The sequence below is a fragment of the Pezoporus flaviventris genome, unplaced genomic scaffold (assembly GCF_033815535.1).
Source record: "Pezoporus flaviventris isolate CSIRO_AGI_PZ_B2104156 unplaced genomic scaffold, CSIRO_AGI_Pfla_v1 ptg000001l, whole genome shotgun sequence".
NCBI lineage: Eukaryota > Metazoa > Chordata > Aves > Psittaciformes > Psittacidae > Pezoporus > Pezoporus flaviventris.
The window spans coordinates 63,337,501-63,363,509 of NW_026892549.1; the positions used below are offsets into that span (position 1 = coordinate 63,337,501).

A 26,009-nucleotide genomic window follows, 5' to 3' on the forward strand; every position below is an offset into this window, starting at 1 on the left:
GAGCTGTCACGGTTCCCATGGTAAAATGGGTAACATGGTAAAATGTTAAGAGAATATTTAAAATTATGCAAATGAATGTTTTCATACAGTATATTTGGCTGAATTCCTGGCCTGCATTATTTTCCTGGGTTGGATACCTCCATTTCCAGCAGATACTCAGTCCTTAAAAAGGGCTTTATTTTATTCTATTTATTGTTCTGCTATCCATTATTCTAAAGAGATGTAATGGATCAGCCCAGATACATTTCATGTTGTGAGGAAAGGGAAGGAAATGGCTTGAAAACCACCTACTGTTCATCACTGAGCTGGTATTTGTGGAGATGCAAACTTACTCCCCAGCATTTTTACCCTGTGATTTGGATTCCACAGGGCAACAATCAGCTTCAAAAATCTCATCATGACACTGTTTTCAAAGTCAAATAAGGAGCGTCAGTGAGAACACACCAGCCCCCAAAAGTGGCTCCCCTCCAGCTTCATAACCCCAATTTATTTCTGACATTGCACCATAAAACTGAAATGATTAATCTATAATAGATTATCTCACAAATCTGCTACAGAAGAACAGAGGATGTGATTTCCTCAGGATTTGGCACATTGGCAATGACATGTCACGGCAAAGGGTTTAATGAATACTGTACCACAGAAAAACAAAATGGGAAGAAGCTTGGACTACTGGAGAGGGAATTCCATGCATTGTGAGGGAACCCACCTTCCAACAGTCACATTGACCACTGACCGCTTGACTTACCAGTAATATTTGAGCTAGTATTTTCCATCAGGTTTCCAGAAAGACTTCCCCAAGCTTAGACATTCAACACAGCCTGCCTTGAGCTTGCATTTCAGAAGTGCTAAGTACCTATAAAACAGAAATAGAGGTGCTTACTCCACCTTTGCGGTTGCACTGTGGGGTCACAGGATGCGTGTTACAGAAGTGCAAAGTGTAGTTATTTGTGAGGAGTGTTGAATGCCTGGGGGAAACACAAGCAGCTGGATGGCTACACACTGTACTTGTGCGACTGAGTGCTTGCCTTCATTTCGGAGAGTAAAAGATGTTTGTGTGGAGCTGGCTGCATAATTTACTGTGAAACATTTACCATGGATAAATTTCAGCCTATGGAATCCAGTTAAAAAGGGCAAGCATATTTTTTCTGGGACATGAATACCTCTTACACCAAACTCAGAAGCCAAAAGTATCAAACCAAAAGCAGAGTAATGTCTAAGTTGACAGGCAGCGTTTTCTGGGGACACTGAAAACATGTTTGCCAGTTAAAAGAAGTTGTTATTGCCCTTTTCTCTCATTTTAAAAATTGCTGAGGAACACTAGAAACTTGAGAAAAAAATTCTCTCTCTCCTATCTGACCTTGGCCAAATACATGAGGGTGGGACACTGCTAATGGAAGGCAAAGGAGCATGGTTGGACTGCTACTGCCTTTCAATGACACCTTCCTGCTGTGAAATCTGCAACTGTCTTTTTTGCAGTATCTCACTATTTACTAAGTAGCCTGTGATAAATATGGTGCTCTAACCTCTATTTCCACTATCTTCAGGGAAATTTACCTGCCAGTCCAGGCTGTCCTTCTTGGCATCAGAAGTTGAACAAAGTTCTCCTTGTAGTAACGGAGTTTATTAGTCTGCAATGCCCCTTCCCTTAACCTCTTGGGACTTCTCTTTTGCTGGTGCTTTTGTCAGTCCTTGGCCTTCTGCATGGGGCCAGTGAAGGTCTCAGTCTCTAGACACTTAAGCCATAACCAAGACTAATACTTCATTTTGTGTGCACTATCAAGCAGTAGTTGTCTTTAAATTGGCGACTCAATGCAAAGGTGCAGGTCAATGGTATCTCTCATGGAAGCACAGGAGGATGGCAGCAGTCTGTAAAACAAAAACCTACAGATGGGCAGCATGTCACGAGGTGTCTGAAATGGCTCTGGGGAAAGGGAACTGCCCCATGAACCAGCACTGTTGATGGACAGCTGTGACAGACACCATTAAGACACCTGTATGCTGATATCTCCACAGCCCATCAAAAGGAGATCTTACTAATTTCATATTAGCTGGGTTTGGGGATGTCATATAAAAACCAGGTAAACCCAAACTCACAAAGACCCTGGTCTCAGTTGGCCTGAGAGCCTGTGTCCTGCTCTACCACTGCCACTTCAGGCTCAGGGGTGCATGGAAGTGGCAGCAACAGTCACCCTCTGCAACCCTGGGCCTGGGAGGACTTCAGCGGTCCTGGCAGGAAGGTGTAAAAGGTAAAGAAAAACAGTCCCTTTTCTAAGCAGTCTGAGATCATCAAGATATTTCCAGAGTCCACCTGAGGTGGAGTTTTTTTGTGAAAGCCAGTAATAATAGGAATAAAGTAGCTGGATGAACCATAATTTACCACCATGCAGATTTCTGAAAGGAAGAACCATAGATGCTGAGATGGCTGCACTTCATACAAAACAAACACTGTAACAGCAATAACAGGATGCAGCTGTAACAAACCTGACAAAGTTTATCAATAAACACTCATCCAATAATTATTAATCCAATTCTGATCTTCAGTTTCTCAAAGTGAGCTGGTTTTCTTTCCTTTAAAAGATTTTTTTAGTCTAAAGCAGTGTTAAAACATTATCCAAAAGCAATACACTGGTTTACTGTGGAACAGCCCATCTGTTATTACAAGAAAATTAGGACAGGAAAAAGAAACCTTACCCCATGAAATCATCCCTATAAGAACCTTTTAGAATCCCCCCCCCCCCAATCCCAACCTGAGTGCCGAAGGAAGTGGACAAGCGTTAACGAGCAGGAGTGCAGCCTTTGCCATATTCCTGCTGTAAAGCAGCAGAATTACACAATGGATGGGCATGAAAGAAGTTACAGATTTGCCACAGAGATCTGCTGCTTAGTGCCTAAAAATTTAGTTGAAGGGGCCTCTCAGTCTGTGTATGGAAATGAGTTAATAGCAGAAGCACTTCTGACCTGCGCAAAGACTTTTAGCATCATCTCAGCTCTTGGGGAAATTAGAACCTTTCCAAGGTAATAATTTTAGATTCTTGCATTTTAGTTATATTTTTTCTGCTTTTTTTTAGTTATATAATTTCTGCTTTGTCAAATGACTGGACAAAACAGTGTTAAAAATTCAACTGCACTAATTACTAGCTGAACAGCATAAAAACCTCTGAATAAATGTCAGTTGAGGAGATAAGCTCTTATCTTAATCTAATGACTCCACAGACTTAATTTGTCAGGCCAGCCTAGTTGATGAAAAACAGGTTTCTATTCTCCAGTGTTAGCAGCCGCATCTTTCCAAATCTTTGAAGTTGGACAGCAATACCACCACTGTCATCCTGCAAAAATCTTGTGGCCAAGCCAATTTCATTCCTATTGTCCTCTTACACTAATTAAAGTTGTTTCACCCCCATTGGTCTGCAATAGGTGAAAATGAAGCCAATTTATTTTTAGATTTGTTACATTCTGGGATAATCGCTTCTCTTTTCCTCCACTCTCTACAATGTGTTAATACTTGCAGTGCTCTCTGGGTATCAGAAGGCCAGGCTTTTTAGCAAGGCTCCACAGACACCACAGTGCTACACCAGGACAATTCCTGCAGTGCAAAGCACACAGTTGTGTGCATTTATTTGTGTAGAGAAGAATTACTTTGAGCTCAGGCAACGAATTTGATCTTAAAGAGATGATTTTAGGTTTTGGAAGCTCTTTCCTAAAGGCGTAGTTGACATATTTAGAGCTAAATGCACCAAATGTTCATATTGTTTGAAGAAAGTGGATTAGCACGTAGAAATAAAGAAACTGGCTGCAGTCAGTGTTTCCAGTCCCCCAGTGTGCTCCTAGCCCTTCTGATGGGAACCTGGAAGGCCTATTATGCACAGTGCCTGCTTTCAAAGGATGCCATTTAGGCATGGTATTCTTTATCTCAATTCCACTACTTAAACAGGGCTATGCTTGGGTTTGAGGAGTTGCCTGGGAGGTAAACACTATTCTGATGACACAAGGTAAAAATTCTGAAGATTACAAGGTAAAAAAAACTTGAGGAAAATAACAGGGTTAAGGTGTGAACTACTGAGGCAAATCAGAGAGGCCAGGGTCAGTCCTGCACACTGTTGACATTATTAACTTTATCGACATTAAATGTATCGAGCATCTTCTAGCATCCCGGCTATCACATCACTGCTTATGGCACTTTTGCTCTCAGTTGAGGGCTGTAATATGTTTTTTTTCCTTTTTATTCCACAGCTACCCAAAGGAGCAGAGTTTGCAGAGTAGTGCCATGTAAAGTGCTTGTGGTTCCAAAAGCAATCCAGAAGGACAGGGCTGCTGGATAAATTAGAGACAGATTTACACAGATATTTGAGCACCTCCGGATGCAGTTCTGTGCCTTCTTCAGATTTTTAAAGCTTCCTTGCTGCCACTGGGAGTTGGGAACACATGGGCTTTTGAAAATCCCAGATCCTGAAACATACTTAAGCACTGCAAGCTTGAGGCCTCATCCTACCAAAGCTTAAATTGTATCCATTGATCTCATCACGGAAGTGATGGTCCACTCCTGAACATGCCAAATTCATTTATGTTAGGGCTATGGCTTGAAATGGCTTTTTTTTTTTTTTGTAAGAATTAATGGATCCTCGTTTCTCCTGCTCTGAGTCAGAGTTTAAATCTCCAGTCCATTCCCAACACAGCTGAAACAGAAAAGGAACACACTGGAGTGAAATTTTCAAAGTGACATTTGAATCCCCCCTCTCTGATGAAATCCCACCTATTGATCCAGTCAAATGACTACAGTCTCCACGGGTCCATTCCTGCAAAGCTTCCTTGACTGGCTTATTACTGCAATTCTTCAGGTGCACTGTGACCATCTTTCAATAGAGGATGGGTGCCAGGTAATCAAGTGGAAAAATGAAAACACCCAGAGATTAAATCCTAGTCCTGGTGAAAGCTATGGCAAAATTCCCATGGAAATCAGTGGCTACACGTATTTTAGGACATTATCTCAAGTCTGAATTACCATTTGAATACTGACTTCCTTGGAGGAAGACAAAGAATTTGCCTGAGCAGCCAAGGATCAGGGTAGGAAAGCTAAAGCCTTGATAGAATTACATCATGGATGTCAAGGACAACAAGTAAAGCTTCTAGAGTTGTATCAGTGATAAAGGGAAGAGCAGAGAAAAGGTGGGCCCTCTCCAGAAGGAAACAGCAGATGTGGTTACCTGGAACATGGAGAAGACTGAGGTACTCAATGATTTTTTTTGCCTCAGCCTTCACCAGCCTGTGGTCCAGCTACACTGCCCAAGTCACAGAAGGCAAAGAAGGGGCTGGGAGAATGAAGAACCACCTGCTGTAGGAGCAGATCAGGTTTGAGATCGTCTAATGAATTGAAGGTACACAAGTCCATGGGACCTGATGAGGTGCATCTGCAGGAACTGAGGGAACTGGTGGAGAACATGGATAGGTCGCTGTCCATCATATCTGAGAAGCTGTGGCATTCTGGTCAAGTTCCCACTGACTGGAAAAAGGGAAACATAGCCCCCATTTTTAAAAAGGGAATAAAGGAAGACGTTAGGAAGGGGTTCTTTACCTTTGGTATGGTAAAGTGCTGGCACAGGTTGCCCAGAGAAGTTGTGGCTGCCCTATTCCTGGAAGTGTTCAAGGACAGGGCTTGGAGCAACCTGGTCTGGTGGAAGATGCCCCTGCCCATGGCAGGGGATTGGAACTGGATGAGCTTTAGGGTCCCTTCCAATGCAAACCATTCTAGGATTCTATGGTTCTATGATTTATGCATTGGGATTGACTTGGAGTAAACTAATTTATTGCCCTTTCCTCAGTAGCTTCAATACTGAAGGGACTAGCTCACATGGGAGCCATTCCCGTAAGAGTGGTGTAATAGGATCAAGCTTTGTCTTTTGCTCCTTCCCTATCCTCCACCACTTGTTCCTATCATCCCACTACAAAAAATTTACTTGCTCTGGTCTGAAAGGAGCCCTGCTATTTCTGATCTGCTGTCTACAACAACTTGGGGTGCTGAGGAAAACTGAATCTTTGTGGAAGAACAAAACTGTGTCCTTTATGGAAAAATGCTGTGACTTTTGATTGAAGGGCTGTGGATTCAGATGAATTTTCCTAGCAAAGGGGAATAACTCTAATCTAAATATAAAAAGGAGTCTGTCACGGTGTAGGGTTAGCTGTCAGGCTCGAGACTGGTCTTGATGAAGTATAGTGCCAACAAGCCAATAATGAGCTAAAGCCCATGGTGAAGTTGCAACAAGCTGGCTTGGCTAAGTCAAGTCCAAATGCTGGCACTGCTGCTGGAGGCAGGACAAGCATAGTTGAAAGGAGCAGGATGTCCATCTTGATTTGCAAATAGAGTATCACAGTTCATATGCCTTGTGTGTGGGTGTGTGGCAGTGTGTGCTAACGCACATGCCTTGCCTTGGCTTTAAATGGTCTCTGACTATAAAAGTTAATAGCTTTGATGCAGAATTCCTAAAAGGAAGTGTTTGTCAATTTTGGTATAAGTGCAGTCTTAATTCAGTGTGTCAGATAAGAGAAAATCATGTTGGCTTATATTTATGATTTATTGCTTCTATCTTAGCACTAGAGATATTTGGAGAGCAAACTAACTCTTCTGTTTGCATTTTGCTTTGCTTTGTTTTTTATCCATCTAAGCCTTGCCACGCAAATCTGTAACACTTATATACCACTGTCAGATCTGCTGGGGAACAGGTGGGGAGATGCACCTGGAATGCACTGGGGTGGTAGTTTTGATAAGTCACAGCTTATGTGACATACTGGGAGGGCAGAGATTTGAAGATTGGCAAGATGTGTAGACAGGTTCATGATGGACAGCTGAGTTCCATGCTACTGCACAGGTCAAGGAGAGACACGCTACCACACCCAGGGGAGCACTGATACCTGCTATTTCATGTGGTCCTTGGGCATATTTGGGATTCTTGACCTGATTTGGAAAAAGGATGCGCCTGAACCCTCAAGTGACTAACAGAACCACAGAAAAGCAAAGAAACTTGTTTTCAATAAGAAGAGACCAGGATGCAATCTGTTCCAAGGTAAAGAGGACCAGATCATCTCAGGAATTTGGGTGCTTGGTGCCTTTGCTCAGGATCCTGCTCAAGATGCCTTTGGTGATGATACAAGTGAGGAGGTGTCTCTTAAACCTACACATTGGCTACCAACTCTGCAGCGGTACCAAAACAAACAGAAGAATTGGATGTACTGTCTTGGTACTTGGCTGGTATACCATATGGTCATGACCACTTCTCAAGATTGTTACATGCATGGGGCCAAAGTGGGTAGAACACATGGTGATTTAGAAATGTTTCTGTTAGGCTCTTGCTTTTATAGTAGTGCTGTGCAATAGAGAGAAGGAACAGTGGAGATAACATTGGCTTCCTCCACGTGGGATGCTCTCTCCTCTTTCCTTTCAGTCTTGGTAAGCGCACAGCAAAGATTTTCCACTTCTGTTTCAAAGGGAACCTCCACCCACCCCCAAGTACCAGTAACTATTTCCTCTTGTCTTCACAAACTGTTACGGGCTCAAACACCCTCCTTGCTCTCTTTGGGGGAAGAGGCACTTAATAGAGGGAGCAGTAAAGCTACACTGATTCTTGGGACTAACAGTAAAGGTACCCAGTTAAAGGACTTCGCAGGGGACCTCAGAATCCTGCGTGTCTTTTCTCGCGATCAAAGCGATTGTGAGAAACTGGTTTTCAATTCATTTCTTTTTTGCATATGGGAAAGAGGATGGCTTTGTACAATGGCTGTTTCAAAATACTTCAAAAGGACTTGAATCAGTCCATGGCTGCACTATATACAAATTAAAATAATTGATTTTTGGCAGCCTTTTAGGAGATCTATAAATTAAAGGGATAGCATTTCTGATACATTTTGGGGGACTTTATTTTATGTTGACTTTCAGAGTGCCCTCCCTCCCAGAGCTGGAAGTCAGCCACCACACCAGAGAGACCCTCTCGCTTTCATTTGGTCTGCCCTCCTGTCACAGGAGTCACTGAGGCTCCTTCAGGAGTGCCTGTGGTCACAGTGGGTCCTGCACCCATGCTAGCTCTGCACCCTTCCCTTTCCTTTCTGTTTTGAGGACTTTACATCGAGAAATAGAAACTACCCCAAACCCAACCAGAATCACCAATCTGGGGAGTTACTTTCTCTCCTTTTTCCTCCATCAGTAGAAACCGATACCCTCACCAGTCTGTGTTGCACCTGGGCTGTCCCCATTCTGTGCACTGATGGCAATAGGTTCAGCTCTGTCTGTGATGACCTAAAAATAGCACTCAATTAACATTGCATTTCAAGAATTGGAAAATTTCCCAGAAGTCCATTCTTTTTTCCTTCTCTGTTTCATTACATTTTACAGTAATAATACACAAGCCTGTAGAAAACATGATGGGTAATGAAAAAATGTAATTAATATAAGCAGTGTAAAGCATTTTTTTTTTCCTCTGTTGTCCTTGCAGAAAATTACTGCTTTAAACTGAGCAGGATGTGAAAATGCATAAAGCAAACAGTAATATGCTGTGGTTTGTAAATATCTTATGCAAAATAGTTAAGTCAACTGCTGTTTATTTTTCTTACTTTGTGTCACAGGCTCTTACTTTCTTTTGTTCATTACTTTTTTCCAATTGTTTTCTTTTGGGGGATTGCTCTCTTTCATCTTAAGAAAGCCATTGGCTTAACTATATTTTTTCTGCTACAGCTAATTCGATCAAACATACAGGACAGGCTGTTCTGCCTCTTCTTACCATGTCCTCCTGTTTGCTGGCTCTGAAATGCAACATACACTGCAAAAGCGTAGTAAGCCAGGACCTCACTATACTGTGGATCTCCTCTAACTGTTTTGGGCTTAAAAAAAAGCAAAGCACCCTTTTATCCTACAAACAAACAAGTAATTATCCCAAATCCTGCAATAGCTTTACGACAAACTGTAGCATTCCTATTACTGTAGGATTCTGCAGCGTTTATAAGTCTGCCTAGTTGTAGTTCTGGAATGGGCTGTGAGCAATACACAGTCAACATTAACTAGCATGGCATGGTATATGCCAGCTCTCCTTGGGATATTTCTCTCTGGCTATCTGTAGAATTTGTAACACCCAGCGATATCTGAAGGTCACAGCAGAGTTTCTGAGCTGAAATACAAAACAGCATTCCAAACACATCTTCTGTGGCCAGACAAGAAACTGCTTATGGTTTATTTTCCCTCCCCCCTCTCCACAGCTGACATCCAGCATTAGTTATTGTTTATTTTTGTCTTGTTCCTGGTTCTAAAGGTTTCCCTTGTGGCTCTGGTTTATGTGAACTTTCAGATACCAATCGGGGCTTCTCTGCCCCATCCCCTCTGATGTAGCTGGTTCCCCTGTGAAGGTAGGCTTCCCCAGCTGAAGATCTGTGCCTCTCTCCTGTGGCATTCTGTGCAGCCATTTGGAGTCCCAGATGTAGGAAATGAAATAATCCACGCTCATACAGTCATGAAAGTGCCCATCTGGCACACAGGAACATCACGCATTGGAAGCACACAAGCGTGAGCTCACTTTTGTTATGGCATTTCATAAACAGAGATGCAGCGAGCCAGCAAGTAAGGTCCTTCGGATAATAACAATCATTTCCACCGCACATTGTGTTTAAAAAATAGGGAAAGAGAAAATCAAGACAAACTGTGAAGATCTGCTCTGAGGCTTTTGAGCAGAAATTTCTATTTACAAATGTTTTCTTCCCAGTGGCCTTCTGTACTTACACCTCTCTGGCTCTCCTCCCATCTCTATGTAGATGTAAGACAATGGTGACAGTTGAAATGTAGCCAGTTAACTCTTAGATAGCTCTGAAAGCTCTTCTCCCTCACTGTTCAGTTAAAGAAAGGAAATATTAGATCATACTTACAAAAGTGAGTTCTATAAAAACAAATTGCATGTTACTGCTTTCTTATCACTACATAAAACTCACAGAAACAGTCTAATAAATGACCTCACCACTCAATTTCGAAGTATACAAATTAAAGACAGCAACAGATAAGCCAAGAGAGATTTATGTACAGTGTGCGCGCCTCTATGTGTGTGCTTGCATGCCTCTATGAGGATATACCCATATGCTGTTGACATTCAACCTCTGGAATTATAATTAGGGGGAAAGGCAGATGTGTAAATTCATCTTGCTGGGCAGCACATATATGTTGCACTAGTCCCTGATTAATTCAGGACTTGAGCACTCTTTACTCCAAGACACAAGGTTTCTGCTGGGATATGCTGGCTAATAAAGGGCTGGAATACGAGGAAACAATGAACAGCCCAAAATGATGGACTAAGCTCAATACTAGTAAGTAAAAAGCAAGGTTATTTATATTATTTTAGCTTTGCAAAGTAATTGAAAAAAGATACCCTAGGCTTTTTGCTGGATGTTACTGCATGCTCTAAAGACATCTTGAGATGTATTAAACTTCACAAAACCCTCACCATTAGAGCTTCTGACAGTGCTGAATCTTCAGCTGGACTACTCCTCAAAGGGGTGAGATTTTTAAGGTCAGGAAAGAGCAGAGAGAGGTGTCAGGTCTCCTGAACCAATGCTGACAAACCATGCCAGTTCCAAAACTGGGGCCTGGGCTGCCCATGGGCTGGGGCATGCCACTCCATGGTTTATGAACATTATAAATTATGGAAAATAGTAAAAGAGAACAGTCTCTGCATTTTACATGAGACATTTTTTTATTGTATTTGGCAAACAGTATATTTTAAATACTAAGTGCTAAGTTAGGAAAACAATGAGATGTTTGTAAATATGACAGACCATTACAATATACTGCTTCTCATTTGAAAAGTCATTTGTGCAAGAAATGATTATTGACCCATGATATGTAAATGATTGAAATGCAGAAATTAATATTTGGGTCAACTCATGTATTTTTCAACCATGAAATGAAAAGCTCAGTATTCCCATTCCAATTCATACATGAAAGCATTACAGCACTATTACTTGGCTATTGTATTAATTTATTATTGTCTTAGTTAATGACATACAGAATTATATCTCTACTTTCAAATGAGGAAAAGGTGTTACAGTAATGTTTCAGCCTGGGAACGCCCCTTATTCTGGACTCTCCTTGTACCTGTGACAATGAGCCAAATTCATGGCTGACAGAAGCAAATAAACAGCACTGCTTGCATTAAGGAGGTTTTGGCCCTAACATACCTTAAATGTTTCACAGGAAGGACTGGTTCCTGCATTGCAGCTCCTCTGTTCCCTCTGGGCTTGATTCTCATCTCCTTCATGCAAGTTTCACACTTGGAGTGTGATGCTTCTTAGTTACTGCAATTAATCCAGAAATATAAATCAGCACAGGATCAGCATATTTACTGCAGTGATGTAGTTTCTTTTAGTCTTTTATTCTAAGGGGTTTTGGTTCTAGACCTACAATACGGTTGCCTCTTGGATTATTATCCATTACATTTCAATTCCACTGGCTACCAGGCTTAGCTGGATTGAGTCTGATTTAAGGTCAAACATCCAAATAATTCATTAGTATCCTATAAATTGTGTGCTCCATCTTCATGGCTTTTTATGCAAAAGTAAACAATGCCTCAGTCTTTGTGCCACGGGGTACTCTATCACTTGATGGGTCTATCTCCTTAAGAGATGTATAATTTAAATACAAATAAATGTATGAGTGAAACCCATGTAGAATGATACTCATGATAGACAGAATAAATGGAGACGGGCAAAACAATTTAGATAATACCCAAAAGCAAAGCATCACAGCTAAATCAGGATTAACCCATGAAGCATGATGTGTTTCATGAAATGACTTTGGCATAGTCTAAAAACTACAGTGACTCAAATGACTTAAGCAGGGCAGTATTGCATCAAGGTTGCTCCAGTGCTCATACCTGTTAGGTACAAATGGGGTCATGTCTATGAAAATGGATGAGATTTATTTTTCTTTTTTTCAGTTGAAATAATATATAATTATATTTGCATATATCTTATAGATAAAACAATAAAAACATTTTGTATAAAACAATTTTATATTTTAGATACAATTTAAATGGCTTTGAATGACAATAGGCCCAGCTATACATGGCTTGCCAGATAAGGAAGTCCCAGCATAAGCACGTTTGGGTGCTGAAGTAAAAATGTGGTACCCCAGCACTCCATAAAATTATGATGGAGATAAAGCAGAGGCAGTGGTGGTATTCAGTGATACAGCCACTGCCCTCATAGTGTGATTTAGAAACTACCCACTCTGGCCAGCTGCATGGGAGGGGTGACATCCTCTTGGTCCTGCCCAACTAATCATCCTCTGCTTTTCTTAGCTGCTGGTCCAAAAGGCAGACCCAGATGACTAATTCTGGCAATGGAGGCCCTATGTGTCAACAAGACCTCCCCTTGATAGAGGCATGATTTGGTTTTAATTTTTTTATGGCCCATTCATTTATTTGAGGGCTAATGGCTGCCATGAATCATAGTGTTAGGAGGGAGACGCACAACTCATACTAGCACCTTACAGAAGGTGGCATGTCCACCAGGGATGGCAGGAGCAGGGGGTGCAGTTTCTTGATGCTTTGACCACATGGGAAGAGAAGGGTTGGCAGAACCTCCCCTCAAGGCCCAGTGCCTACCCCTTGCTCATTTGGAGGGTACCATCACAGCTCAGAGCACAGCCAAGGTGTAAGCAGTGCTTGCAATGGGGTCACCTGAGAGTCTCAAACAAGGTAATGATTACTGTGACCCCAACCAAGCACAGCCTTTGTTTAACTTGACTGGTATGAGTAAGCTAATTGGCGTCATTGGGCCTGTATGCATGCTTAAAAGTTATGGCTGTGTTAAAAGGCTTTGGTGGGTCAGGGAATAATGGGTGTTTAGCACCTTGTTGGACACAACCCTGGGAGCAAGCCTTGCAGTGACCTTCTGCAAAGGGTGTGCTCTGAGGGCCTGATTTTGCTCAGCATGTGGTTGCACTGCCCCATGCACTCCACAGCCACATAATGCTGGGGACTGTATAAATCATGAAACAACATGTTGTACCAGGGCAGCCAAAAACACCACCAAAATTAGCAGGAGCCAGGCCAGCTGACTCTATGAGAAGCTGAAGAGTTTCAAAATGGTTCTTAAATTTACCTCTAACCCTGAAACCAAAACTAATTGCAGAATGTAAAGCTCCCTCAGCATGTCAGGGAACTTGATGGGAATACCTCAGAAAAAAAACCCACAAACACTTTAGATAAAGCCCCCATTTTAATTGTATCAATTCTGCCAATTAATGATAATGGAAGAGCAGTCCAATTAGCTAAATAGCTAATAGTTTTATCAAGCAGAGGCTGGCAATTTAAAGCAAACAAATTCTTTCTAATTTTATCCCCTTGCACACCAAGATGTTTAAAGGATAATGGGGGATCCAATAAAGGATATTGCTCAAATAAAGCTACATTTAAATCGCCTAATGGCTTTAAGAGTTTTACCCCAATTAGCAAAGAAGAAACTTGAACATTCAGTGACTTTCTGCATAATATCTAAAAATCTTCATTAAAAATATAACATATTCTCCAACTAAGGGCAGAATGAAAAACATCACTGACTTTTCTCTTAAAAACACTGATTTCTCCCAAAACAAAGGTCTCTCTGTAACAGCAAAAGTATCAAGATAAAAAGGACTCTCCTGTCTAAGCCCAGTATATAAATCATCTTCAAACTATGGTCATTAGTTTTAATATAACTGTGGATTTGAATAAAGGAGATTGACCTATCTAACATATTTAAGACCAAATCCTACTGTTACCTAAATCTGAAATAAGTTAAGACTATTGAAGAGAATCAAAAGCCTTTTCAAAATCAATAGCCAGAACAAATTTCTCATGATCACAATTTTGAGGATAAAAAATCCATTAAAGTGATGTCTTTGATTGCTATTAATGAAGCAATCTGGAATAAATCCAGAGTGATCCATATGGATAATCGAATCTCTCATTTTCTCACATTTTACAGGGCTCAGATTTGGGGCCTCAATGGTATGACAGTGCTGGGCAAAAGGCTCCTTTTTCCCTTTGACACTGGGCTGCCCAGCCTGGGCAGCTGATGACACAGTCTCTAAAGGGAGTTAGAGGAGGAATGCACTCGATGTTCAGAGAAGGAAGAGCTCAAATAAATCAGCCTCCAGCCTCCACCACAAATCCCCAAATACTTTTCCTTCAGTGCAGGTCTTGTGGAGGTTACTGTGGGCTGCAAAACCCACCAAAGTGCTGCTACTTAACTGGCACAAACCTCCCTCTCTGGGGTGCCCCTGCATTGCCCTGAGGTGCTTGGCATGCTCACTGCCCTGCCAGGCTCAAGCAGAGGCAGAGCTGTCACCTATGGGGCAGAACTGGCCTCCAGGAGAACCCCAGGTAAAACCCCTGACAGGAACTGAACTGATTTTTCAGAGGAGGTAGCTGTTAAGATCCTGTTTTCCCACTTAAACAGTAAGAGATTGAGGCTTCTCTCTTACTGTTTTGAGATAATGTCATGAACCAGGAGGCAATGTGCTTCTTCAGTCCTGGAGCTGCGGCCAGGTCAACTCATTCTGGGGTGGGATGTGTGGTGGCCCTATTCCTCCCTGTGCCCCACCAATGCCACACCAGGAGCTTTACTGTTTTCCTTCTCTGCCATATTCTTTTTAGACAGGAGATTACAGCATCTCACCCCTCAGCACCAATTTTATGGCCTCCAGATACATCCTAACCAGTCTCTTCCTTCACCAGCAGTCCCACTGCTCCCTGTATGCCTTGCTGCAGCCAGGCCACCTCCATAGAATCATAGAATAGCTAGGGTTGGAAAGGACCTTAAAATCATCTAGTTCCCCCTGTCATGAGCCTGCCTTCCTCCCTCCTTTTGCCCAGGCATCTCCTCTTCTCCCACCTCGCTGTCACCTTCCTTGGAGCGTCAGTTTCTCCTTGCAAAGCTGACCACATCTATTCTGGTTCCCTTGGAATGCCTGAAAAATATGCCTCTCATCCTAGCAACAGAACTTGAAAACTGCATCAGAAAACCATTAGTGCTAGAAACGAATCCACAGTTTCCATTTGTGACTTTGCTTTTTTTGCTGCCTGTAACATCTCTCTAGGGTAGGTGCCCACCTCCTTCACCCTCCCCTAAAGACAGAGTTGCCTGTGGTCTGGAAACTGTCACATCCTGCAAAACACTCCTGGCCCCATGTCACAAGGCCAGGACATGGCCCCCAGTTTCTGAGCAATGCTGTTTCAGTCAGAATTCAATAAAGTACTTGTATTATATGAACCTGGTAGGAATCAATTTTTATTTGAAACCAAATTTTAGGTTTCAAGCAAGAACAAAAAGTCAGACAGCAGAAGTCAGACAGGAGGTCAATGCGCTTTGCACGGGCACCACACCAGGTTAGAATGACTCTGAACTTTCACCTTTATGATCACCCTAAATTATCTTTGAGCCAAATTTGATTTCACAGGTGCAGCAGCTCCTTTTCCTCCTAATCTGACTGCACACCGAAGGCAAAAGCTGAGGGGTTTGGTCGGTTTACATACATTTTTATCCAAAGCAGATTCAGGAAGGTGTTTAAAAGGCTGATCTATATGTAAAGAATATGCTACTAACAGAACCATATGCCTCTCCAACAGCTGAAATTATATGTAAAAGCTTTCACTCCAACTTCACAACCAACTTATAGTATCCCAGTGCTCCCGCCCTGCAACACTTTCACACATATAGTTGCCAGTAAAACCTATGCAACTCCGAGCTGGTTTCTGCTACAAGCGCTGCTTCTATCATCAGCCAACTCAATGGATCCATGTCTCAGAGGTGCCTCTTTCCAGAAGGGTATCCTTGGTGACCAGGGTCAATATAAACTGCTACTTTTCCATATGACAGTGCAATTAGGACAGAAGCTGTCTCTACCCTTACCAAAACCTATGTAAATATAAAAAACGAAGACCAAGCACACTAGGATGAACAAAAAAACAACTGTCCCAACACTATTAATTACCAGTAGTGAATGTTAAGAAGTGGAAGTATAAGAACAAAGGTCAAAGGCTGCAGTTTCACTGCTGTAATGTACCCTCCCAGCAATCTGTGTGTCTTAAGCAATCTTGTCCAGACCTGTTGGTAGCTGGTGGGGTTTCTAAAATCTTCAAGCTAGACTGGAGGCCAGTTGTTAACAATTCCCGAGAATGCATAGAGATTGCTGCTGTCATTATAGAGTACAAAGAAACTTCTTCCTACTTTTCAGAGGTCTGAAATGATCCTTGCACTCACCTAAATGGATCACGTTTGTTCTTTGCCCACAGCACTGAACAGCTTTCGTCAAATCCTTTAATGGGCTTGAATCTGAGAGGTAAAAGCAACTGCTTTACCATGAGCTTTCTGGAACTTGTGCAAACACAGTAGATCTGAAAACACCTATGAAATGGTAAGAGGATTGTTAGGTAAATTAGGAGAATTCAAGGAACCTGAACCAGCTTTAGCAACATTAACATTCTCTGCTGGTGATGAGAGAGTGTAAGTATTCACTATCAACATCTTCCCCTGCAGATGGGTGTTTCTAAGAGCAAAAGTGCTCAGCCTTGGCATTTGTAGGATGGTTTGGAGAATGTAGAGCAGGTTCCAGGAAGCTTGCCAGTTCCAGTACAGCCCAGCCAGGTGACAATCTACAATGACCACAGAGCAGCTCCAACATAAACTAGACATCTCAGCTAATGTTAAGGAGTATCCTTAGATAATTATTTGGCTGATTCAGTAAAGAAACTTGTCCTGGAAAGTGAAGTGTTTTCACGTGTAGGCCAGTGCCTAAGATGGAAGGAGCAGGGAATAGTGGACAGGTATAGAAGCATTCGAAGTGGAGGCGATTCAGCCTGCTGAGCTTGCCTGTCATGGCCCTGATGTAGAAGAACTCTTCCACCATGAAGTAAACTTATCAAGAGAATTTCTTTGCAGCCAACCAGGGTAAAAGAAGGGATAGATGAAGTTTTCTTCCCAATGTTATTAAGAGTCTCTACTGATAACACTAATGGGCAACACAGCAGATCACAGTCACAGCATTTCCTTTAAGCACCTCTGTCACTAGTAAGCTCAGGGACACAGACTGAAAAATACAAATGCAGTTATGAATTCCATTAGGATTTCTGAAACCAAAGGAAAATTACCACCAGAGGAAAATGAATTCTGCTCCTAGTTACCATGATGCAATTCTAGGAAAGCTGACAAGAGTGCTACTAACTCAAGCTCTTCACTTGTGCTTCTGGTGTGGCGGTGGAGCTCACTCAAGAGCTTTGAGGGCTCTGTGGGCTGGGGGGAGGACAATTTATTTTTCAAGTTCTTCAAGTATTCTGGCACAATGACGAGAAAGAAGAAACATTTCAGTGAATGAGGAGTTTTTTGCTTCTATAGTGTTTTCCTTGAGAAGTGGGTCTTTGAATGAGGATGACAATGGAAGAGATGAAGAATGAAGCAGAGACCACTTCTATGGTTTCCATGCCTCTCTATGCTGTTATGTACCCTGTCTTTAATGAGCTAGAAGGAGTAAATCTATCTGCAGCTCAGACACTGAGAGCAGCTTTTATTAAGGCTGAAAAAGAAAATCCAGGTCTTACACAAGACATCATTATGAAAATCTTGGAGAAAAAAAGTGTGGATGTGAACTTCACAGAGTCTCTTCTGCGTATAGCAGCTGATGATGTAGAAGAGTATATGACTGAAAGACCAGAAACAGAATTCCAAGATCTTAATGAAAAGGCACAAGCACTTAAACAGATTCTTAGTCAGATTCCTGATGAGATCAATTTTTTTTTTTTAGATTGGATATAAGGAGGAAATTCTTTCCTGTTAGGGTGGTGAGGCACTGGAATAGGTTGCCCAGGGAGGTTGTGAATGCTCCATCCCTGGCAGTGTTCAAGAACAGGTTGGACGAGGCCTTGGGTGATATGATTTAGCGTAAGGTGTCCCTGCCCATGGCAGGGGGGTTGGAACTAGAGGATCTTAAGGTCCTTTCCAACCCTAACTATTCTATGATTCTAAGTATGGGAAGAACCTGTTCTCAGCTCCTGGAATGCATGCTAGGCTGTGCTGAACAGATGTAACTATCTCACTACACTGAATAAGAGCGAGAGAGAGAGAGAGTGAGAGCGAGCTTTTATGATGTTCTACCCATTAAAAAGAAACCCATATATACAGCTTACTGTTATAAATAAACATGTTACCTGAAAACAGTCGCATACATTCATTTGCATAGGATTTGGTATACATCTGTGCTCTTCAGTAGTTTATTCCAAACCCTAAGTATTTTATATAATTAATGTCAATATGCTTGGCTTACATGTTATAAAAGAAAAGCATTTCTAATTAGCCTTTTTGGTGTGTAAAACTTCAGTATTTCTCCCTAGTGTTTTCTAAATCAGGTTACCTTTTTTCTACACTCCTGCACAGAGAGAGTGTGTGAGGCTTATGCACCACTTAAGTCTTAGTCTGAAGATAGCTGAAATTGCATTTGCACGATAACTGGGCCTTGAGCTCGCCCTCAACATGGGGTGAGGTTCCCCTACTATGAGCAATGTCAGAAGTCCATGCTATAAACTTGCCTTGTGACAAGTGAAACATTCCAATTTCCTGTTAAATTCAACTAACACTTTTCATATTGCCATTTATTACAGTGACACAATACAATCTACTTTTCAATCAAAGCAAAACCTACTTGCCTTCACTGAACCTCTGGATAGTCTTTGGGAGGCACAAAACCATCAAAGCAGTGACATTCAGAGGCTTATCACAACACACCAGGGACACAAGTAAATCTCAAGCAGTAAAACAGCTCCAACCGTGGTGAGCTGCCTGGATGTAGCAATAAAGAAGGTCAAGGTGAGCACTTTGTTGTACCAATCGGCCCTGCAGAAAAGCCAGATAAATTGGCAAGTTTTTGCCAAGCCAAAGGATAGGTCCTATCAGCAGTAACAGTGGAAAGTTGAGCATTCAGACTTCCATTTCTTACCACTTACCCCTCTTTTCCTTGGAAGAAACTCAGCACTCAATTTACACTTAAGTAAAACCATGGTACAAGACTGACCAGATGCCTGTTGAAAGCAACAGCAATATTTTCCTTTTACTTTGGGTCTTGGATTAAGCTCTAAATGAGATCAGAGCTAGATCTGATTTGTGGAGGCATACAGGAAGAAGAAATTGTGCTTCTCTATTAAACTGGACAAGCGAAGTGCTTTATTGAGTGCTGAAATAAGATGTGAGATTTCATGACAAGCTCAGGTTGTTTTTGTTTCCCATGCAGCTCTCATTTAACACAAAGAAGCTTATTTTCCATGTCATGGGGCCCTTGATCCTGCTCAATAAATACAGTATCTTCCCTGGAAGCATGAAGGCCCTGCTTTATAGGCTTGGCAATAGAGTATACATCAGCCTTGCTGGTTAATTCAAACAAGAATAGCAAATTCCTAAAACTTTGGCCAAATTACCATCTTTCTGGCTGCTTCAATGAGCTAATATTGTTGTGGAAACCTGGAAGCAGTCATCAAGTCTTTGATGATTTATTTAGTAGGAGTCATCTAGTAGCTAATTGTCCGCAGTTTCTAACCTCATTTCTGAGCACTGCTGATTCTTCCTTCAGCATTTGCAGTTTTCTCCTTAAGCTTTCTTACATCTCTGTATGTAACATTTCCAGACAGGAGTTCAACTTTATCACAAATATGTTTATTAACTTGCCAAACCACATCCAAGATCTTCAGACTCAAAAGTCAAAGATAAAATCATCCTCAGAGGGCACCTCACCCTTCTCCACCCAGGCACATGAAAAAAACCCAGCTTTAGGCTCTAACATTTTACATTTATAATGAGTCACAGCCTAGGTTTATTGGTTTTCGGTTTTTGTTTGGTGTTGGAATTTTTACCTTTCCATTCTTCTCCTGGATTTTTCACCTTGGATCCATACCAAAAGAGAGAAAATACTGGTGAGCCATGTAAAAGAACGATCCACCTTTTTTGTCTGTACTGCAAATCTTACCATGGCTGTAGGGCTGGCCCCAGTGAAGGTCTTCGCAGAGATTTAGAGTTAACTAAAATGCTCAAGACATTTGATAGCTGTAACCTAGATGTTCCTGGGTAAGTTCAAAGAAGAATCGGATTCACTCTTGCGGCTCTGTTTCCACCAGGTTTAAGGATGGTCCTGATGCCTGTTAAGTGGTAAAAATGTAACAGTTCTGGTTAATCTCATGTGATTCTTCACGAGACAGAAAGTTCTTCCTGTTAATTTTCTGCATTCAGTTTTTCTGATGCATGACTCTGCAATTGTCACATGTCTGTTTTGGGGTGGCTTCTTGCCACGAATGGATGAAGGGCTCTTTATGCCTGGTTTCTGACTCCTATTTGTATGTTCATGAAGAAGCCTGGGTCCCTTGGGAGACAGATGACTCTCTATTTGGGCAACATTATCCCCACCAACTACTATGATCTGAGCCTGTGGGAAGATACTTTTTAAAGAAAAAGTTTGATTTTGCTAATGTAGCCATTGTTTAAATGTCAAATACAATTAGAGTACCCACCCAGAGTGCATGTTGTGTAATTTCATAATACTCCGTCTAGATGAGTGTTGGCTTTCTACCTGCATGCTTCACCACACCCAAGAATGCTGGTATTACACAATTACACACATCCTGTTGACTAATTACATAATAATTAGTGGTTTTAATATTCAAAGATGCACTCACATCGGTGATGCAAGATTTTATGTCACTGCAAACTGAATCCAAAACATAACAAATATACGAACAATGCTGTTCATACAGCTTACTAAGCACGGACTTAACTTCCAGCAGACAGCACAGAGTACTTCGCACATTTTACACACATTTGGCAGAGCCTCTCTCCCCCACAGTTACTCTGGGTTCCACCTGCTTTATAAAGCTGTTCAAGTAATTCTGTATTCAAGTTAGAATTTCTGCCTACTTCTGAGTTATGATCGCTTATCATGACTAGAGTTAATATTTGGCGGAAAAAGCACTGTGACATGCCTGAGGAAGGAAGATTGCTCCTCACAATGGCAATTCTGGAAGGAATCTGGAATATGCAATTTAAAGTGAGCAATTACCTAAAAAAATATCCCAAATACTGGTGTTTCAAAGTGTACTGATGAGCCTAAGCCCCTTGGATTTGGAACAGATTTTCCACAAGTTCAGTTGGAGTGTCTTGATCGTGATCTGGGCTCTTGGTTCTCACAATAGACATGAGAGGCCAGATGCAAAGTCTTGCTCACCATTTGGATGTGGAGTCTTTAAGATCACACACTTCTTGTTGCAACCATGTCTTACTTCTAAACTTGTTCATTTGAATTTAGTCACAATCCACAGAAGGTGGCACAGAGGCCAAGCCCTGAATCTTGCCCAGGGCATAGTTTTATGCTGCTGCGTACCAAGTGGATCATACATGATGCTTCAATAGTGTTTCTGACCTGCTACTGTTAGTTTCTCTGGAATCCCCAGCTGTGCGTATAGCCCTTTACGATGGAAAAGATGGACTGTGTCCTCACCTCCAGCCATGTGTTTGCTGGGCAACAGCAAAGAGCAACAAACATTTTGCACATAACTTCATTGCTTTGTTTTCTTCTTCATGAATTTGATTTTTAACTTTTCAGGCACTGTGGCAGCAAATGATTTTTCAAGGCCATAAAGGAAGAACAAATCACTGCCCAGGAGTTTCTTACTGCACTGTTTCTCTTTTCATGGCACAAGAGGTTATAGTGCAAGACCACCTTTTTCACTGAAGGGTAACTTTCTGCTGCCCTGATAAATTAAAAATTGGCATTTCAATCTAAACATTTGCCCCTGACAGGTTCTTAGTGAACCAATACCTCTATGAAAGCAAATCCAGGCTGTTTGGAAGGAGCAGGATGCGAGACTGCTGAAGTAAACATTACTGTTCAGGTTCAGGGACACATGCAAGGTAGCTTCACAACTCCCCAAAACCTCAGCAATCCCCTTTTCCTACCCCAAACACCAGCAGTAAAGTCAGCACAGTAGTGCACTTCTCTGCATCAGGAAGACACTTAAAGAGAGGCCAGGGTTTTGAATTTGCAATGGGGGTTTCTGTTACTTCTAAGGGCTCTTATTTTCACTGCTTTCTTACCTGGTGTGCTTCTCCCATGACTGGCAGAGAAGCAATTTCTGAGGGACAGGGGATCCATCCTTGTGGGTATACCTTGTGTGCACACAGCAACCTGATTTCACATTGAGGACCAGTGTTTCTTCTGAAAGCAGGTGCTTGAGAAGCTGTTCTTCAAACATGAAGCTCCAGTTGACATGATAAATCCCTCTTTTCCCTTCTTTCCTAAAGGAAAACAAAGCCACAATGAACTTGGGCACTTTGCTATGTCCCCCCAGCAGAAATGTTATGGCTCATTTGCATATATGATGAACAGTATTTCATTACTGAAAATAATCTGTACCAAAAAACTGCACCTGGCCAACAGCACAGGAGCAGCTTGCATCCTGATGTGATTTTAAATGGCTGAGATATTAAACCACTGAAAAACGGGGTTTATAATGGAAATACTGACAGACTATTAACTATAGCGGTGCTGCTCTAATAAATGAAATAGCCTGTCATAATCTCTAATTCATAAATATGCAAATACAAGGCAGAGGATTTGCTCCAAAGGATGTCTCTATAATTTTAACTGACCTTTACTGATACTAAATGAGCCTGTTGCTTCTGGTTTTGAGCATTAAACAGAAAGTACAAGGAATTCTGCCTCTGCATTCAAGGCCCACTCCAGCTCCCATAAGCACCCACGGCAAAACCCTCTCTCTCTTCCATAGAAAAACTCTGGTCCCAGAACCCCCCAAATGTGAGATGCCTGGCATTAAACTGAACTCTAGACTGTACTTGATTTCATTCTGTTCTCATCTGTGTTAATTATTATTACATTAATTCTTCTGTTTGGGAGAAATTAAGCACACATTTGCCCCATGTGTCAAAGAGCCTGACCTGCCAAAAAGCACTCACTTGTTCAGTGATAAACAGACCATCAACACACTGATATAAAAGTTGAATTTCAGCCAGTTTCCTGTTCTGGACCAAATGGAGGTAAATCCACCGACTTAATATTTAATAACCTAAATGTAATTTCTTTTTTGTGCCTCATATTGCACAGTAAAGAACTGGATGGCTAGCAGTTTTGCAGATTCCCAACCCCTAATTATTTTAAGCTATTCATCCTGGTATCTGTCCATTGATGCTCAGCCAAATTGCCAGCAGGGGAGAGATCTGTCCAATCCAGGAGCTAAATGAGTCACTGAGAGTCAATCTGTTTTTTCCCCTTGCTGCTGGGATTTCCTTGGGTCCTGGCCTCTCTCTGCTCCAATCACACACACACAGCTCCAGGCGTGGGTCCTCTTTGGCTTCAGCTGCCTCCTGTCTCCCCATGTCTGCTCTGCTCATCACAGCTGTTGATGGGTTTTCTCTGGCTGGCCACAGAAGACCAATACTTCCATCACACTGCTCCTACAGCTCTTGCTCTGAAGGAAAATGAAGACATCTTGGCCTTGTTGAATTTGCTGCTGAAGTAATACGTCAGGTATCTAGATGGGAAGCAAACCACATGAATAAAATGTGTCATCTGGGTTAGATACTAATTTATTTGCCTTAAGTTCTCTGGGAACAATATTTGCACTTTTTCCAGAGAACTCGTCTAAGTTCCATAGAAACCAAATACTAGTTTGACTTCTGCAGCATGGAAAACAAATATGAAACAGAGAAAAAATAGACTCATCAGAAATATTAGCTTCTCAGTATTAAAATGTCTGACAATGCCACAAATACAATCTATAAACAGGAACATTTAGAGCCTAACTATTCACTAAAAAGCAAATTCCTTGCTTCTTCCCTTTTAGGGTCAGGATTCAATTACACAAAAATATGCAGACTTAAGGACTACATGTAAGATTAAGATAACTGGTATTTCATGGTAAATGATTAAATTAGCTGACACAGTTTTATCCTGAACTTTGCCATTAAAAGTGACATTTTTGTGCCACGCACACTGTAGGCTGCTGGTAATCTAAACTGCCTTTCTTCTTTCAAAGACTTTAAATAGCTGAAGAACTCTTGTTCTTTACTCTATTTGCAAATGTGTGGAGAATATATCCACATCGTAACAAGAGGAACTAAGCACAGGGCTTTTTTTCCCCCTCTTTTTCCCTGTTATACAAATACCTTAAGAAAACAGCATGGAAATTCCAAGTGCCCAGATTCAGCTCTGCAACATGCCCTGTAATCAAGTCATTTATGTGACCCCATAGAGATGAGACATGCTGTCCTCCTCATGGTGAGTAAAAACAGAGAAATGACAGAGGCCTTTCACTAAAAGTTTAATTATTCCTAGTATACAATTGTAAACCACTCTATGTTTTATTCCTCTTTGCTTTCAGGCTTGCTTTTTTATGATGGAAGGGAGTTATGGGAATAATTTTGACAGAGAACAGAATGAGGACTGGAGGGCTGAAATGTCAGAGCTGGTGGTTGTAGTCACCACCTTTCAGTTAAGCTAGCTGGGAAGGATCAACTCAGCTCCTCTGTGAAGCTCCTCGTCCTTCAAAGCAAAGTGCTGCACGTCACTGCACAGAGCAAGGCAAGGCCTGTCTGATGAGACACCCGAACTATGAGAGAAGCTTATCTTCTAAGTACTGCACTAAAAGACCACCAGAGCTGGGTGGGAAGAAAAGCCACAGAAGCACTGCAGGAATGAAGAAAGGTGGCATGACACGCAGGCAGTGCATCCCTGGGAGAGGCCACGGAATAGACTCTGGCTGGAAAAGGTCACACAGGCAATGGGAGATAAAATTCTTCAATTCTTCTTGTGGTTTGACTTGTGCTGTGGTCAGAAAAATGGATCTTTGTCCATAAAGTTCAAAAGAAGTAGCTCTAACAATACAAAAACACATGGACCACAATACTGGTCCAGAACAGTGGTCCAGCATGTCCAGTCTTTCCTTATGCAAGATTTCTCATTTGAAAATGATGCAATAGAAATTACAATTATTATAATAGAATAATCTATGTGAATCACAGAATGGTTGGGACACTTAATTCTCCACTCTCAGGCTCTGAAAGTTGGAGCTTCATGAAGAAGTCATGCATGCATTATATCATACTTCTTTCTGGGCAATGGCTCAAAGGTAAAAAAAGTCTCCAAACACTGACTACACAATTTGGAGGGGTAAAGATAAGTCTCTATACTTCAGCTTTTAGTAACCAAGGGCTCTGCTGAAACAGGAAGCTCTACAGACACCAAAGAAATTGGGCGTTTATTCCAGCAGAGAATTTGACCCTTTATTCTTAGTGCAGACTTATCAGAGGTGTGCGCATAACAGGAATGCTATGGCAAAGTTTCTGGATTCCTTGTTAACCATAAAGAGTTGAGCAAGACTTTGGACTCTTTCTCACATCTTGGATCTTCTATCAGTTCTAATAAAGAAGAAGAAACACAGCTTTTCTCACAGCACCTTCCCCATGAGTTAAAGACTGCAGTTATACCATATTCACACAGTCACACCACTATCATAAAAGGATGCCTTTCAGTGGAAAGAGTTTCATTGTTCAAGAACTTGTGCAAATGCTGAACAATGAAACTCAATCTGATTATCAGAAAATCAAACCTGACCACCTCACAAACTGTGTTATTCAATTAAAACTTCTCAGCTCTCCTACATCATTTCTTGGCTTTTACACATTGTGCAAAAGACAGAGCTACTTTTATATCTCTTTGTACATTTTAAACTTTGAAAACCTTTCAGAGCAGAGGTTATATGAATCATAGCTTTTCCAATTCCAAAATGTTTCACTGATCATTCATTATTAACTGAGTAAAATGAAGATAGCTGTGATAAATTTTGATCTCTCTCAAAGTAGCAGAAAGGATATGAAAACATCTTGCTCACAGTACTAACTTTTAGATGACATATGAGGGTACAACCCCGTTTTTTTTCCACTGTCACATACAACAAGGC

At 41.5% G+C, this 26,009-nt stretch overlaps 1 long non-coding RNA gene across 2 annotated transcripts in view; it reads right to left on the reverse strand.

Moving 5' to 3' along the window:
• Window positions 1-26,009, reverse strand: part of LOC133273759 (uncharacterized) — a 260,975-nt gene that overhangs the window by 8,267 nt on the left and 226,699 nt on the right. Inside the window, exons 6-12 of one of the 2 annotated variants that reach the window (XR_009744931.1) lie at window positions 19,899-23,582; window positions 16,267-16,410; window positions 11,200-11,316; window positions 9,755-9,858; window positions 4,493-4,676; window positions 1,558-1,869; window positions 749-856 (exon numbers count right to left, since the gene is read on the reverse strand). This is a non-coding gene — a long non-coding RNA (uncharacterized LOC133273759). The remainder of the gene's footprint in view (window positions 1-748; window positions 857-1,557; window positions 1,870-4,492; window positions 4,677-9,754; window positions 9,859-11,199; window positions 11,317-16,266; window positions 16,411-19,898; window positions 23,583-26,009) is intronic. The other variant, XR_009744930.1, reaches the window with a different exon arrangement.